This window comes from Notolabrus celidotus, chromosome 10 (genome assembly GCF_009762535.1).
Source record: "Notolabrus celidotus isolate fNotCel1 chromosome 10, fNotCel1.pri, whole genome shotgun sequence".
Lineage (NCBI taxonomy): Eukaryota > Metazoa > Chordata > Actinopteri > Labriformes > Labridae > Notolabrus > Notolabrus celidotus.
In genome coordinates this window covers 11,970,210-11,986,280 of record NC_048281.1, presented here as the reverse complement: position 1 = coordinate 11,986,280, position 16,071 = coordinate 11,970,210, and the positions used below count along the sequence as shown (strand labels likewise).

The window sequence follows — 16,071 nt, the reverse complement described above, 5'->3', positions numbered from 1 at the left end:
GTGAGTTGTATATAAATTCAGCCGTACAGTTGTCATGAAGAGAGAAATGAGCTATAGAGTTTTTACCGCAGTGTCAACAGGCAGAGGGGACATGTGACTGATTCCTTTACTCAGATTAGTTTAACATGTAGTCTTCCCGGGTTTCTCTTTTTCTGTCTACAATTAATCACTGTTGTTCTTTGGCTTTGATCAATTGAAGCATTCCATTCTATTCTGCTTTGATCTGTTCCATTCTATTCTCTTCTCTGCAGATTGATTTGATATGATGTGTGTGATCAGGTTGTCCCTGGTGTTTATTTCTATTGTTATGGGGTTTCAGCCAATCAGAATCAAGTATTGAACACAGCCGGGTAATAACCTGCTGTAAACAGATGAGTTGTATATCAATTCAGCCGTACAGTTGTCATGAAGAGAGAAATGAGCTATAGAGACCCAAACTGTTTTTGTACCAGGCTGTAAACATGATTATTTCTGCTGTAACATTTTAACATGGGGCTCTATGGGGACTGACTCACTGCAGGAGACACACTCTAGTGGACACTGGAGGAACAGCAGGAGACACACTCTAGTGGACTCTGGAGGAACTGCAGATTTTTGAACATTGGCTTCATTGGAGATTACTGTGAGGTAGTGGTAGTGTTTTATGGATCAATCCCACTACAATATGGTAGAATCTGAGGACATTAGGGTTATTTAATTTGAGAACATTTCTTAACTATTTTCAAAACATCTCACAGACTGAACAGTTATGACATAAATTGACTAAACAACGAGCAGATTAAAGAAAATTATAATTATTTGCAGCAGTTTGTTGTAACAGAGTCTTCAGAGAGCTTAAACCCAGGTATTATAATTCAGTCAATCATCTTTTATTCAGAACAAATGTTATCACAAGACTTATTTACTTAGTATTTACAAACACCTTACATTAATCCACCGGGAACAAAGCACCTGGCAACACTTAGGGAGTAATGAGGAAAACTTCCTTCACCAGGCAGAAACCTTGACTCCATTTGTAGAATAAACTAACTCAAACTACAATTGTAAAAGTCCTAATCTTTATGTGGTAGTAATCTCAATCAGTAACAAGATCGTACACCAGCTGTGACCAAAATACTACAGAATAATAGTAGACGGATCTGAAGTGTTTTAGTGTTGGAACATTCTTTGAAAGCTTCCTGATTCAGACACAAACACGCTGCTGCAGCTCGACTCTGAGCTCTGAAATATAAATAAACCTGCTGCTCATTTTCAGTGTCCTGACTTTGAGGAGACATCCTTCCAGAGGGGAGACACATGTAAAGGACACTGACAGTTTGCTAACACGGCCGATGTTCTTCTGCATGAACACATTCATGAATGTGACGCCGTCACCGCTCACATTAACTTTTGAACACACCACAGGACAGATTTTAGCCTCGAACCTCACAGAGACACATGGCTGTGAAGTTCAGCTGAGGTGTGGTTCTTTATTTAGTTCAACTTTACTGTAACTGGACTCTGCTGGGGTTGTTTGATTCACTGCTGCAGGACGCTGGGATGTCATAACGATGGATTGTGTTCCTCCTGCTTTTGCTCCCCATACAGACTGTTTTTTCCTGCAGACACCAAACCCTGTGACACCGTCCTGGTTGATACAGACAGAGACCAGAACTCTTCTCATACCAAAGTCAGACTCTTCTTTTTTATGCAAAATCTCATCAGACTCGAGGTGGTCAAATCTGACTTGATCTAATCCAGAAGTAATCAAAGATCAGGACTTTTCAATCATGTCAAAATAAGAAAAGTTCTCCATGATTTGTTTCTTACAGCTCCTTGTGCTTTTATTCAAACCAAGGCTCTGCACAGCTCACATCTGATAGCTCGTGCTGCAGTCAGACTCCTGTGATGACCTAAAAATAAAACCGCGTATGTGTTTGTTTCTGAGCCACTATATAAATAAGTTCAACCTTGACGTCTTTCATCTCAGTCTGTGAACAGTATATATTTTCCACCAGGTGAGGTAGAGGAGACTGCAGGAGAGGGCGGCAGCAGAAATGTCAGTGTGTGGTGAACGTTCAGACCTCAGAGGACGTCTCAAGGTCGAACCACACAGAATTAAATAATTCACCGTGCAGGAAAAAGTCCACTCTGCTGTACACAACCCTCGTCCTACACACCACCTTTACTCACACACTTTAAACACATTACTGATAATTCTGTCTGTGCAGGGCCTTCACTTGAAATGCAGTGTTATTATTTTTGCCCCGTTTTTTCTTCTCCAGTTAATGATCTGAATACTTCCTTAGCGTCTCTCCCCCAGCATGCAGTGTGACTAATGAGCCTGCAGCTAAGAGAAAAAGCAGCACAGCATCGATCTGTTTTTGCTCAGGTTTTATGGAGGGCAGGAGGGAGGATGAGATGTCAGATTTTCCCTCAGCTGGATGGCAGGCAGCAGCTGGTCTAGACATGAAATCACCAACCGCAGGAAGAGACACGGAGAGGAAGAAACCTGAGGTGAGCACTCCCTGAGGACACAGGATTTAATAAGTACTGAACAAAATGCATATTTTAGAGTTCAGTCTGTGTGTTGTTGTCAGATTGTAACGAACCATGTTTCCTGCTAATCACAATCACGTAACAATCATTACGTTACTGTAGATATGTTTGGTCGCATGTTTGTCGTGTTCATGGCTGCTGGTTTTCCAAAGGACGTGCGTCATTGTTGCATGGTATGCAGCTCATGTAGGGGTAGCTTTAGGAGACAACTGAGGCCTTTCATTATTCAGTTAGCCTACCTGCACCTTAATGCTAAGCTAACCAGCTGCTGGCATCAGTGAGGACATTTTCAAGAAGGTGCGCTAACATCAGTAACGTGAACCTGCTAGCTTTAGCCTCCATTTATAACATGATATCATGATTTGTAAGCTTAACTGTTAGGGTTAGCTTCACTTTATTATATGATATCATAACATATATGTTAACCTGTTAGCTTTAGCCCCTGTTTGTTAAACTATAACATGTCTTCAGACCTGTTAGCTCACATAGGTTCAATAGCAGGATATCAAAACCTAGATCTGCTTTAGCTTCAGACTTTTAGCATAAAACCATAACCTGTGTGCTAACGTTCACCTCAGACCAGACCAGACCAGTTAGCTATTTCATGGCATGAGGTATGTTAGCATTACAGTCCGTCTATTAGCATGATGACATAAACAAAATCATGTTAGCTAGGCTGGTAGCTTAATTAACCAGGATGTGTTAGCTTTAGCCTGTATTTGTTGGTATAACATTGTTACCTGGGAGCTGTTAGTCTTAGCCTCCACCTGTTAGCATGACATTGTGATGTCGGACCTGTTAGCCTTAGCATTTGTCCAATCGTAGTTGCAGTTAGCTTTTGCCTCTGTTAATCATACCAGGACCAGTTAGCTTTAGAGACTGATGAATATGACATCATGGCCTGGGACCTGTAAGCTTTAGCCTGAGGTTAACATGACACCAGGAATTAGTAATAGTTAGCTTTGCTATCTGTCTCTTACTATGATATCATGACTCAGGATCTGTGTGCTTTAGCACATCTGAGACCTGTTAGCTTTGCTTTATGTCTGTTAGCATGACGCCATGGTATGAGACCAATTAGCTGCAGCTTTATCCCCACATGTTGGTGTCCTGAGACCTTTATGTGGAGGAAGAGGTTTACCAGACCTTCATTTTAAATAATAAATATTCGGACCCTGTCCTCTGTTCTCTCTCTGCCTCCTGTTTGTGTTTTTTTTCAGCACAGGAACAATTTGTTTCCTCTTTTTCTCCTCTAACGATTCTGTTCCTCTGTCCTGCCACCGCGAGTCAGCGCTGCCTCCCTCTGCTCTCTTCTCCAATTGTGTTTTTCTTGCTTCTCGTTCTGTTTTTCTGCCCCTCTCCTCTTTTTCTCTCTCTTTTCTCGCCTTCCTCTCCACCAGTCACAGTGATGAAGTGGCCGGTGAGGAGCCGTCTCTGCCGGTAATCACCACGGTAACTCATGGCAGAGCCTCGGTGCCGGCAACACGGCATCCATCACCGCCTCCGCTGCTGCAGGAAACTGATATATCAAGATGTAAATTGTGGCCCTGCTGCTCCCTGAGCTCCTCTGCTGTCTCCTCCGAGGAGCAGAGGAGGACGGAGAGAGGGGAAGAACGAGAGAAGAAGAGAAAGAGATGGAGAGGAGAGATGAAGGAGGGATGGTGATGAATAAAAACATAAACAAAAAGGGAAGAGAAGACGGGAGACGGGGAATAAACGGAGGCAGGAGGAGGAAATGAAAATAAAAGGAGGAGAAAGCAGGATGTATGATGACGAAGGAGGTGTTAATCCACCTTAATCCAGAGTTATTACTTTCTCACAGCCTGCGCTTACAAATGCACACACACACACACACACACACACTGCTATGAGGTTTATAATATTCCTATACTAACACGCTGCATCCAAACAATACCATCTGTAGATGAATGATAATCGCAGCATCGTCTTATGGAAATATTCAGATTCAGAAGGCTGCATCTTATTTCAGCTCCTCAGACTTAATCGTTCATTCTTCATCGTGTTGACCTCCAGTTAATACGAGGTCGACAGCTGAAACGCACAATTTAAAGGGACACGAATAAAAAACACACTGCTCTTTTTACTGAGAGCTGGACGTTTAGATTGACGGACTGTATTCAGCTTAACGTAGCAGCTAGTTAGCTTAGCATAGCACAAAGCCTCCACACAGCTAGTTTGGCTTGTAGAAAGACAACTAAATCCAACTTCCTTTGCCTCTCAATATAAGTGACAATACATTATTATCTTGTTTGTATGATCTGAACAACAACTGAAGATTAAATGCGTCAGACTCTTATTTTGAAAAACTTCTGATTGTAAAATGGGAATATAGAACAAATGTACTCAAAGTTACTGGTGTTTTCTTCGTCTACTAACCTTTATATTTAAATAGAGACAGGTATTATGTTCTCATATCAGTAATGATTAGAGGAAGGAACTCAAAGATCACAGACATCATATCAAATCTATCTAAAGGGAGGAGAACAGAACAGAACGGAAGGAACGAAACACATCAAAGGAGAATAGAATGGAATGCTGTGGGTTGATCAAAGCCAAATAGAACACTGATTCGTTCTAGAATGAAAAATTGACCCCGGGAACAACCTGATCACAGAAAGTAGGCCGTTTCATCCCCCCTCTGCTTGTTGACACTGTGGTAAAAATGTTGGTGTGGTCTCAGACTGGTCTTGGTCGTGGGAAAGTAATGACACTTCGTGAGCACAGATGTGAGAGCAGCCTGAGGAGCTACTGGACCCCAACAATCTCTGAGAGGGAGAAGTGGAGCAACATCCTGTCCTGTGATCCAGAGCTGGAGAGAGCATATCTAAGCTGCTGATCTCTACAAAGACACTGAAACCAGAAGAGGTACAGATAACAGACACAATGTTCAAAGAGGAGACGTTTGACTCATTTATGATTAAAGGTGAGTCAACGTCAAAGAGAGGATGGAGAGCTGAATGAGGACAGAGATCATTCTGCTGTTGTGCACAACAGGCGTAGTCAATATGATAAATATAATGAATACTCTGAAGGTGTTGATGTGGAAGGGATGCAAAGCAAACACCTATCTACAGTCGCCTGCTGTAGATTCCAGCCTCTCTATGGTCTCCACCACAAAAACACTTGAGTTGTTTTGACACCAGTATCAATACCCACCTCAATACAGCCTGAAATGTGGTTTCAGGTATCTGCAGGTATGCTGGTCAATGCATAAATCCATTTAGAATAAAATAACTAAGTTATAGATGGATTACAGGGTGCTAGTAACAAAAAACATTAGCATGGTGCTAGCAGAGAGTAACTACAGCTAGCTACATGTCAACAATCAACGTTTCACCACCAATATTACGTTTACTCTTCGATCACACTATCGTCTAGATGTCAGACTTCTAGGGAATTATACAAGTATTAAAGCATGATGTATTAAAGCTTGTGTTTTTGCAGGAATGTGACGACAGATATCCAAAAAATCTCAATAAAAACAAGAAACCAGAGCGGAAGTATTCAGACCACAACAAAGTTTCTCTTCATTTCCAAATCCACAAAACAAGCATATTTTCATCCAACACCAATGTCTCACTCCTGCAGCGCAAGCAGCCGTGCAACACTTGAGTCTGATCCGACATGAGACTAAACAAAATCCTGCTGCGGTAAGAAATCCTCATCAGAGCCCATCAGTCAGAGACCACAGCAGTGGCCGGATTATAATGAAGAACAGGCAGAACCTCCTGAGATCAACAAAAGAAAGACAAACAAGAAAACTGATCCCAAACATCTGCTGTCATCCTGCTGATGGGACGGAGAGGAGAGGAACAAGTGCAGAAAAATCCAGAAAAAGAAGAGATGAAGGAGGGAGCGAAAGAGGAGTTGGGACTTACTGTTTGCAGAGCTGCAGATCAGGTCTGGATGGCCCTGAGGAGACAGAAACAGAGTCCATCAGTGCTTCAGATCCTATGTGAGGCGTTCAGGCTCTCCTGATGGAATTATGTGTGTGCTGTGATGTGTTCAGGTTCCAGCCGTGACGTCACCTCCACCCTCCCCGTCCCCTCCAGCTACACACCGACTCTGAGAGAGAGAGAGACTGTAATAAAACCACCGCATGATTTACAGCCTCCTGAAAACACACACACACACACACACACACACACACACACACACACACACACACACACTCAGCACCAGCTGGGCTCTGCTGACCTTTCTGAATGGAGGGTGACCGACAGAAACAAAAGCAGTGAACGTGTGTGTGTGTGGATAAAAGAGCTGATGTGATTACACAAACAGCCACTTCATTCAATTATCTCTCTGACAACAACACACACCCACCGGCCAATCAGAGGCAGCGCTGGATGACATCACAGAGGGTTTATTTTAAGCAGGACTTGTAACAGGCTTATAAAATGTGACCACCAACTTTATATGACCATGAGGAAACTGTGAAAGCTGCTGTGAACTTCATTAAACATGAAGTAAAGCAGCAGGTAATAATATGGATTATTATACTGCCAGGTTATATTTAGGTTATAAAATTTCAACATTTAAGAAAAAGACCAATCACATGATTTCAAAGATGGACGCCTGATGTTTCATTTTGTCCAACCAACAGAACAAAACCCAAACGGAGTCATTTTGTTGAGATAATAATATGATACTAACAGCTGAAACCAGAGAGATACTCACATTTCTGCTTTATAAGGGAACAAAAATACATTTTTAAAAGTCTTAAATAATCAAATGAGGGTTTAAGTAACACTAAAGAAGTCTAGTTTTAGCTGCTAGAGTTAGATTATTATCACGATGGATTATAATTAGCAACAGAATTATGTTCAATCAAATTAATAAGACACATTCAGTTACAGTGATTTTGAAGCAGATGTACTAACAAAATTCAAATTAATTTCCAAAACGTTTGATAAAATTCTGATCTTCAAAGGCTCATCTTATTAATGACAGAAACAACAACTAGTGCTAATACACTTTGCTAGCTAATTAGCTTGCTAGTTGAGAAAAATGACAATAGAAAAATCCTGATGTTTAGACTTTACCGTGAATAATGTAAAGTTAATTCAAGCTGTGAGTAGGCATTACATTATCACAGGCACACCTGTTGTAACATGTTACAGATGCTAACCTTTAATCTGAGGGTTAAACTCTGAGGTCAGTTAATCTGACAGCATACAGAACAGCACACAGACTGACTTCAGTTTAAATAAATAAACGTCATAACCATCGAATAGAAAGAAAAGCTTTCACTGACACTGAGCATTAAATAAATTGATGTGCGACAGTCCTGGCTCCGTGTGTGTGTATAGAGTGAGTAATTACTGTGTAGTGTTCAGCCAGCTGAACAGTACAGCGTGTTGGTGCCAGAACAGCCCATATGGCAAAGACAGACCCGAGCCAAGCCAGAGCAGACCAGACCAGACCAGAATGAACCAGTTCCGCTTCAAGCAACGTCTCTCTTCACACACTGCACCAGTATACGTGTACACTACTACAGAGTTATACTATAATACTGCACCATATATGTGTTTACTACTACAGAGTTATAGTACAATACTGCACCGCTATACGGGAGTACTACTACAGAGTAAACAACAATATTACACCAGTTCACTGCTGCAGAGTGAGACTGATGCGTTTTACATGCAATTTTTAAAATCCTTTGAGTGATCAATTCAAGACTTAAGCACCTTATAAATACAGTCCTTTCACCATCTGCCTGTATGCAGCTGCAACAATAAGGTTTAACTTCACCATCGTATTAGGAGTTAGGACTTATGTTAAAACCTTTAAATGTTTGTATTTGCAGACATCAGAAGTTTGACAACATTTTTGAGCTACTAGCATGACTATGGACTGTGTGGTGTGCAGATGTGGATCAGACTTTTTGTCTTTATTATTCACATTTTGAACAGAAATATTTCAACACATTTATTAAAAATGTTTTGGTTGAACATTTAATAAAAGTCAGAAGTTATTTTGTAAACCATCATTCTTCAGAATTAATTTTTGATGACGAATGATTTTATATTTCCTCTCCTAAAATCACCCAAATAACCCTTCTGTTTAACTTTCACATGTTAGCATTGTTATTGCTAGCATCTGGCTCAAAGCACAGCCTAGCAATATTGCTAGCATAACTATAGACTCCTGTTCCTGCTAACATGATCTATTTATAATAATGATCAGTTTAGACAAATCTACAAACAGACCTGTTTGAAAGTTTTTCTGCAGTTTTTACCTCATGAATGATGAATATTCGTAGAATCAGCAGCTTGTTGTCCCTCATACGTGCCTTGAACCAGCCTGCAGTTTTCTTTAAAATTAGGATTTTCATGTTATAAATGTGTGGACAGATTCTAAACACTCTCACATCGCAGAGTTTGAATTTAAGGAGCAGAAGTTTTACTAATGTTTATTTTTGTCTTCACATTTAGTCACACCTGTCCTCGTTTGTAATATCAGTCTGTATGCTTCCTGACTTCATCTCTCAGAGTGAACAGCTCATAAAACAGAGACACAAATAATCCTCTGATTTCCTTCAGATAGACATGACACCATTTACCTGAATAAGTGAGGACACACCTGAACAGCAGGTGAGCTGTTAACCTCTTCTCTCCATAAACACTCAGTTTTGTTTATTCTTCTGCTTTAAAACCTCTGCTCTTCTTCTTCTTCTTCTTCTTCTTCTTCTGTGTGTATGCTGTTTTCGTGTTTCCCTCTCTCTCTCTCCTGAGTGCTGCCAAACTGATTTGTAATGCTAATGTCAGAATAAATCTGCACATCACTGGATGAGCTGGTCTCCGAGCTGTGTTTTAATGACAGTGATCTGAGCGAGTGTGCAGAGGGAGAGATGACTTTACATGAGTGTGTGTGTGTGCAGATCTCACGAGACCTGGACTCATTTAAATGATGCTGCAGCTTTTTATTATTAGCACAGAAAGAAACTCAAATCAGCGCCTGGTGCTCGGGGAAGATATGCTTTCATTTAACACGTGTGCACGTTTGCACTCCTGACTGGAGACAGCAGTAAATTAAATCTCATTTAACACGTAAACACTGTTACATCGATCATATCTGCTTTATTTGAATGTGGGTTTGGGCTAATTCAGTATTTTAAAGTAAAGAATGTTTAAATATGACAGAATAATTATCGTTTACTGAAGCCGTTTCCTCCACTGTTAGAAAATGAAGCTAATGCCTATGTGTAAACAAACGCAGTTTCTCTAGTGTCCACTAGAGGCTGTCTCCTACAGTGAGTCAATCCCCATAGAGCTCCATGTTACAATGTCCAACTTCACAGCATTTTTCTCCATGATAACCTGACAGTTTTGCATTACTGTTCTTTATAAGGGGTGTGGCTTATGTGACTGACAGGTGGATGCATTGTAGCCGTTAGCCAGATGGCTAGGCTATGGCCTACGCATCGCTTCAACGCAGAAGTATAAACCAGGCTTTAGTCCTCAAATTTGTTTTCTATTTGATAATATTTTGATATGAAATGTGGAGCAGCCAATAAAAAGTATTCCAGAATAACCAACCTGAATGAGCTTTGAGCGACAGAAATCATAGTCTGGTGTGTATTCACGTTTAGGGCCTGTGTCCATTAACGCCATTTTACGTGCTGCAGCGCCTTTCTACACGAAACCAACTCAGCTCAAAGTTTTCAGACCTCAGTATCAACTGTTTGTAGTCACTGCGCACTCTGCAGAAAATAATTGAACCTTTCGAACACATGCATGCTCTTTAACATCACTCCTACATCACCAACTAATCAAAATCAAGAAGGGGCAGGGCTTCTCACATCAGCTATGTCTACAACAACAGCAGAGGTCCCTAAAGAGGAGGAACTAACCACAATCAGTGTTCCAGGCAGAGCTGCTGCTAACACTGAGACACGACTTCCATCAACAGTCTTCATGTTTCTTTGTTGAATGAGATCAAACATGAAGCATAGAGTCACTGACTCACTGAGGCGCAGCAGGTAAACCTGCAGGTGGGAAGCACTGTGACGATGAGGTCATGGGCGCTGTCTGCACTAAAGATGCAGGCCCTAAAACACATTCATAATGAACCATTTAACATAACATACACATCTTAATCCTCATATTACAGCAAGTGTTGAGTCATGTTTTCAGACCTCTGGGCTGCTGTGAGTTTAATCCGACACGTTCATAAAGACTGGATTTAAAAGAGGGCTGTTCACACACAGACCTCATTCAGAATATAATAATAATTTGAATTATCTTATTGTTAAAGGACAAACACACATAGTGTGAAATGTGTGTTTGTTTTAACCTGCAGATGAACTGATCAGCTGGGTCTGCTCGGCCCACGTTTCAAACCCACAGGGAGAGCTCCTGCCACTGTGTCCTTTCAAAATAAAGCTCTGGTCTGTTCAGATGAGGCTCCGCATTCGTCACACACACAATAGCTATTGTCTGCCGAACAAAACACACACACTAATTGTGTGTTTGTGTGTGTGTTTCCTCAGTGTGGCCGTCTGCTCTGCGTTGTGTTTGTGTTGATCAATCACCGGCTGTGAGGAGCAAGCAGGTGAAGGAGGGGGATGTACCCACAGCACACCTATTGGCACCGCCGTGTTCCTGCGAGCCCTCGTATAAATCACCGTTAATGACACCGAGAGGAGAGAGGAAAAATACCAGGCTGAGGGAGGAGGAGGGGAGGAGAGGAGGGGAGGAGAGGAGGGAAGGGGGGGAGGAAGGGGGAGGGGAGCTGTTTGGCTAAACGTTCTGATACTCAGGATATTAGGGGGTTTGGAGGATTTCACCTGCATGCAGAGAGAGAGCAGCTGATCAGGAGGTTTCTGAGGTTGAGATTTTGGATCCAAGTGTTTTAAATTTCTTGAATTCATTTCAGAAATCTCTTCTAAAAGTTTCCTGGCGTTCATGCAGCAGTAATCAGTCCAAACAGACTTCTACAGGGTCGAGGCAATTTTCTTTATTACTAAATAATCCCCTGATCATTTCCTCAATAAACCCGAGGTTTGTTTCGTCTATTCAATGTCAAAATGTCTCCTTTCGCCTGACCAGCGATAAATAGTCCAACAGCTTCATTTTACTGTCATAACAACAGAGAGCAGTATTACATCCTCACTCTGAGCTTTAAGAGTTCAGCTTAAAGAAGACGGCAAAGATCACTCAGTCACCAGAAGAGGTCAGGCTAGTTGGAAAGTTGCACCCTACTCTGAGATATTTTAGGGTCAAAATGACCGATAGTCCACTGCAATATATACTTATTACCCGGCTCTCTCACTGATCTTGAGGCCGTGTAAGATACTTGATTCTGATTGGTCAGAACCCCTTGACGACGGTTATTAACTTTCACTAACATGAGCAACACAAGAGGCAAACTGATCACACGTCATGTCAAATCAATCCACTTAAAAGAGTTCAGACACATTTAGCTTCTGCTTGTTGACACCATAGACCGTTAGCTTCCGATAGCATCAATGTGGTCAGTTTCGTTAGCATGCTAAATCGGCAGGCTACAGACATTTTCATATTGGATCCTGTCCAGTAATATGATGAACGAGCGGAGCAGGTGAGAGAAACTTTAGGTTAGCGATCTCTACAAAGAAACTTAAACCATGAGCGGTGGTGATGATAGCAGCAGGGTTCAAAGTTGTGTCATTTGTTCATTTTTAAAGGTGTGTGAACCACAGAGCTCAGAGAAGAAGGAGAGCTGAATGAGGACAGTTTAATGTTAAATCCATCTTAACAGGCAGAGAAGAATACATCATCATGGAACCCTAACTGACGTGGAATCACTGGGACTATTTTTAAAAACTGTAAACATAAATCATTAACAACACTAAGCAGCTCATTCAGTGACAGACTTCTTCACACGCGGTGTCTCACGGAGAGATACCGCAGGTCTTTTCTTCCTGCAGTGGTAAGACTCTATAACCAATAATATATATATGCGTGTAAGATATGCTTATTTTTTACCTCTTTAATTTTAATTTTAATTGCTAATAACTTTTTTCTAATTGTTACTTTATAGGCTCGTTTGCTTTATATATATATATATTTTGCACTGTCTACTCTGTTACTGTGACACTTGAATTTCCCCGTTGTGGGACGAGTAAAGGACTATTTTATCTTATCTTATCTTATCTTATCATATTTAAGATCAATAAAATTATCTTCTAATCCCCCTTCGCCGAGGGGTCTTGTCTCACTCTGTCTGGGTTTCTATTTCCCATAACTCCCTGCTAACCATACATTATCCCTCACATACAAATGCGCTCTTTTTTCTACTCTGCAAATTTCAACCTGAGATTTTCAGTGTTGTAGAATAACAATCCAGGTGTTAGACTCCTCCTCCTCTCCTCCACGATGGAGGAGGCTGTGAAGCTGCAGCCCCAGGAACGTATCAGAGGAGTGTTTAATGTGAGCAGCAGCAGAAAATAGCCTGGATCAGGGGTTTCCTGCAGAGTGATGAGGACGGACAGAGAGAGGGATTGGAAGCGATGTCTGAAGAAAGGCTGGTTCTCTCTGTAATGGGTTTAAAGAACGCCCCGCTGCCCCCGTTTTACCCCTGACCCCCTGACTGATGCAAATACAGGAGGGAACATTTACAATGAGGACAGACTGGTGATCAGACACAAACAAACGTAAATCAATTATTTATGTGACCGAAACTTATTTTTTAACAAGGCTGTAAACATGTTTATTTTAAGAGCTCTTTGAACGGGTGTGTATTGGGTTTACTGTGCTTTTGGAGCCAGCCTAGTGAACAATCGGGGAACTGCAGTTTTTTTTTAACACTTCAGCACTTTATAATAAGGTTTTATAAAAATAGAGTTTACAATCCTAAATATTCTGTCTGTGTAAATCAAACATTTATCCTCTTATCTCACTCCTCTGTGTGTAGAATATGTGTTGAAGCTTTAAATGTACCAAAGCAAGGCTGAACAATATATCCTTTCACCGTTATTGCATGCACTATAGTCTTACATCCCTGTTTCTCTGCATATCCCAACATATATCAAAGTTTATATACCATCATCGTGCAGGGCCATAACAGCATATGCTCGGGCCTCAGTCCCGTGTGTGACACTAACACAACATAAACTCCAGACCTTCTCCTCTGCTGCTGGAGGAGAGGAAAGAGACTCTGAATTATTCTGTCCATCTCCTCTTTCCAAGGTCAGAACGAAGCTTCATTAAAATTCAGTCTGTTCAGGTTCTTCTTCTTCTGCAGATAAAAGACACACACCTCCTCCTCTGCTGCAGGAAACACACCCTGACATCTCTTCTTCTTCTGCTATTTATACACCGCTGAATCTATTTATACTTCACCTGAACGGGAGGATCAATGACACTAGTGGCTGCAGGTGAGGATGCAGAAATGGACATTTATCTGACGCTCTGTGTGCAGGAGGCTGAGATTGCTTTGGATCTGATTACGGTTAGAGAGATGGAGATGTGGCTGAGGATTAACTAAACACGTCTGCATCGCTCTGTCTCTGGAGAGTTCAGGCAGTGAGATCACGTGAGCCTGAAGTGGAGCTGAAGTTTGTCATATTTCAGATGTTGAATCGTCTGTAGTCGAGATGATACACAGTCTGGATGTGGACACACTGCAGCTCCATGGAGGCCAACATGTCCTCCACTGTCATGTCTGTCATGTCTGTGTGAATATGAGACTCAAGAAGAAGAAGAAGAAGAAGAAGAAGAAAAAGAAGAAGAAGAAGAAGAAGAAGAAGAAGAAGAAGAAGAAGAAGAAGAAGAAGAAGAAAAGAAGTAGGCACACCGTCCATTTTATGGATGTTTTCCAAGCATCAACCTCCAGCCGCAAGAGTTGAAGCCAATGTGGAAGTGTTAAAAACTTCAATTCATCTAGTGTCCACTTGAGGCTGGCTCGGGAAGTCCCGGAAACCACATACACACAAATTCAAATACTTCGATCTTCACAGCAGAAATAAACATGTTTACAGTCTGGTTCAAAAAACGGGTGTAGTCTTGATAGCTAATTTCTTGATCAGCTCAAACTGTATGGGGGGGGGGTGAATTTTTCATAACGCTGCAATTTTGAAGATATTGAGATGACCAGTTTTCCATTACAAGAGGCACAGTGGATTTGAATGACAGGCAGGAACACTGTAGCTGTTGGCTAGGAGGCTCAAAGCCCACCTCTTTACGTCACAGTTAGGTTGAGTTCATCATTTCCAATAAGGCTGCCCCCGCTGATTGGCCTCAAAACAGCGCTTCAAAAACAGATGGGTGACGTCATGGATACTATGTCCATTATTTATACAGGATATGATGTTTCCGTGCAAATTTAAAAACGGTCAAAGTTCTGAAGCATAAAAACAAGGAATACCTGATCACACACGACAAATCAGATCAATCCACAGAAGGGAGAATAGAAAGAAATAGAACACATCAAAGGATAACGGAATGGAATGTTGTTGGTTATTCGAAGCCGAATTGAACACTGATTAATTCTAGAATGCAAAAGAGACACCAGGAACAACCTGATCACACGTCATATCAAATCACTCCACAGAAAGTAGTCCGTCTCATTCCCCCTCTGCCTGTTGACACTGTGGTAAAGACGTTAGTGTGGTCTCAGGCTAGTCTTGGTCTTGGTGTAATAATGACAGTCAGCAGGCACAGATTTGAGAGAAGCCTGAGGAGCTACTGGACCCCGAGGAAGGAACCTCACGATATTCAAAGATGGTGTGTATTTCTCTTCAGTTTCATGTCAAAAACTAAACACACACAGATGAGCTGAGCTTTTGTCTTAACGTAAACCAAACAAACACACACACATATACACACACACTTGTCTCCTCCCAGTATCTCCAGTCTTAGCTTGTAAATCATCTGTCACATTAGAAGCAGTCGGAGGAGGAGAACCTGCTCGTGTTCAGCTCCAAACGCAGCTCTGACATTCATCATGTCCAATTACAGACGTTCCTACACACACACACACACTCACACACACACACACATATAAAGAAAATATCTCCCCTTCATGTTCAGCTCAAATTAAATTTATGGAATAAGCCATCATCACGCACACAGCTGATTATCCCTGAGAGCTGCACCGGAAAATACTCCTGAATGAGAACAAAGAGATTTCACAGCAGCTCCATTGCCCCCCAACACACACACACACACACACACACACACACACACACACACACACACACACACACACACACACACACACACACACACACACACACAAACACACACGCACGCAGATTCCCACAGGACGTCCACGGAGACTCCCTCCAATAAAGAGGATTATAGATTTTGCCCTGTGCACCCGAGTGTTTCCAATGAAATATCGGCCTCCTCCTGCACAAGTCATTAAAATTTAAACCATCCCCCTTTTAGCTGAATATCACTGTACTGCTGTGCATGCATCACAGCTTGTGTGTCTGAGTGTGAGTGTGTGCTCTGCAGCCTCAAACACATGAAACAATCTGAACCACAAGGAGGAGGAGGGAGGGGAGGAGGAAGAGGAGGA

General features: G+C 41.7%; 1 protein-coding gene across 5 annotated transcripts in view; it reads right to left on the bottom strand.

Moving 5' to 3' along the window:
* Positions 1-16,071, bottom strand: part of enox1 (ecto-NOX disulfide-thiol exchanger 1) — a 77,072-nt gene that overhangs the window by 45,696 nt on the left and 15,305 nt on the right. For 2 of the 5 annotated variants that reach the window (XR_004632827.1, XM_034694604.1), the window contains exon 2: positions 6,438-6,471. The gene's annotated coding sequence lies outside the window, so the exon portion shown is untranslated. Of the gene's footprint in view, positions 1-6,437; positions 6,472-6,587; positions 6,606-8,803; positions 8,823-9,127; positions 9,147-16,071 lie in introns of those variants that run through there. The other 3 variants (XM_034694605.1, XM_034694606.1, XM_034694607.1) reach the window with 3 other exon arrangements.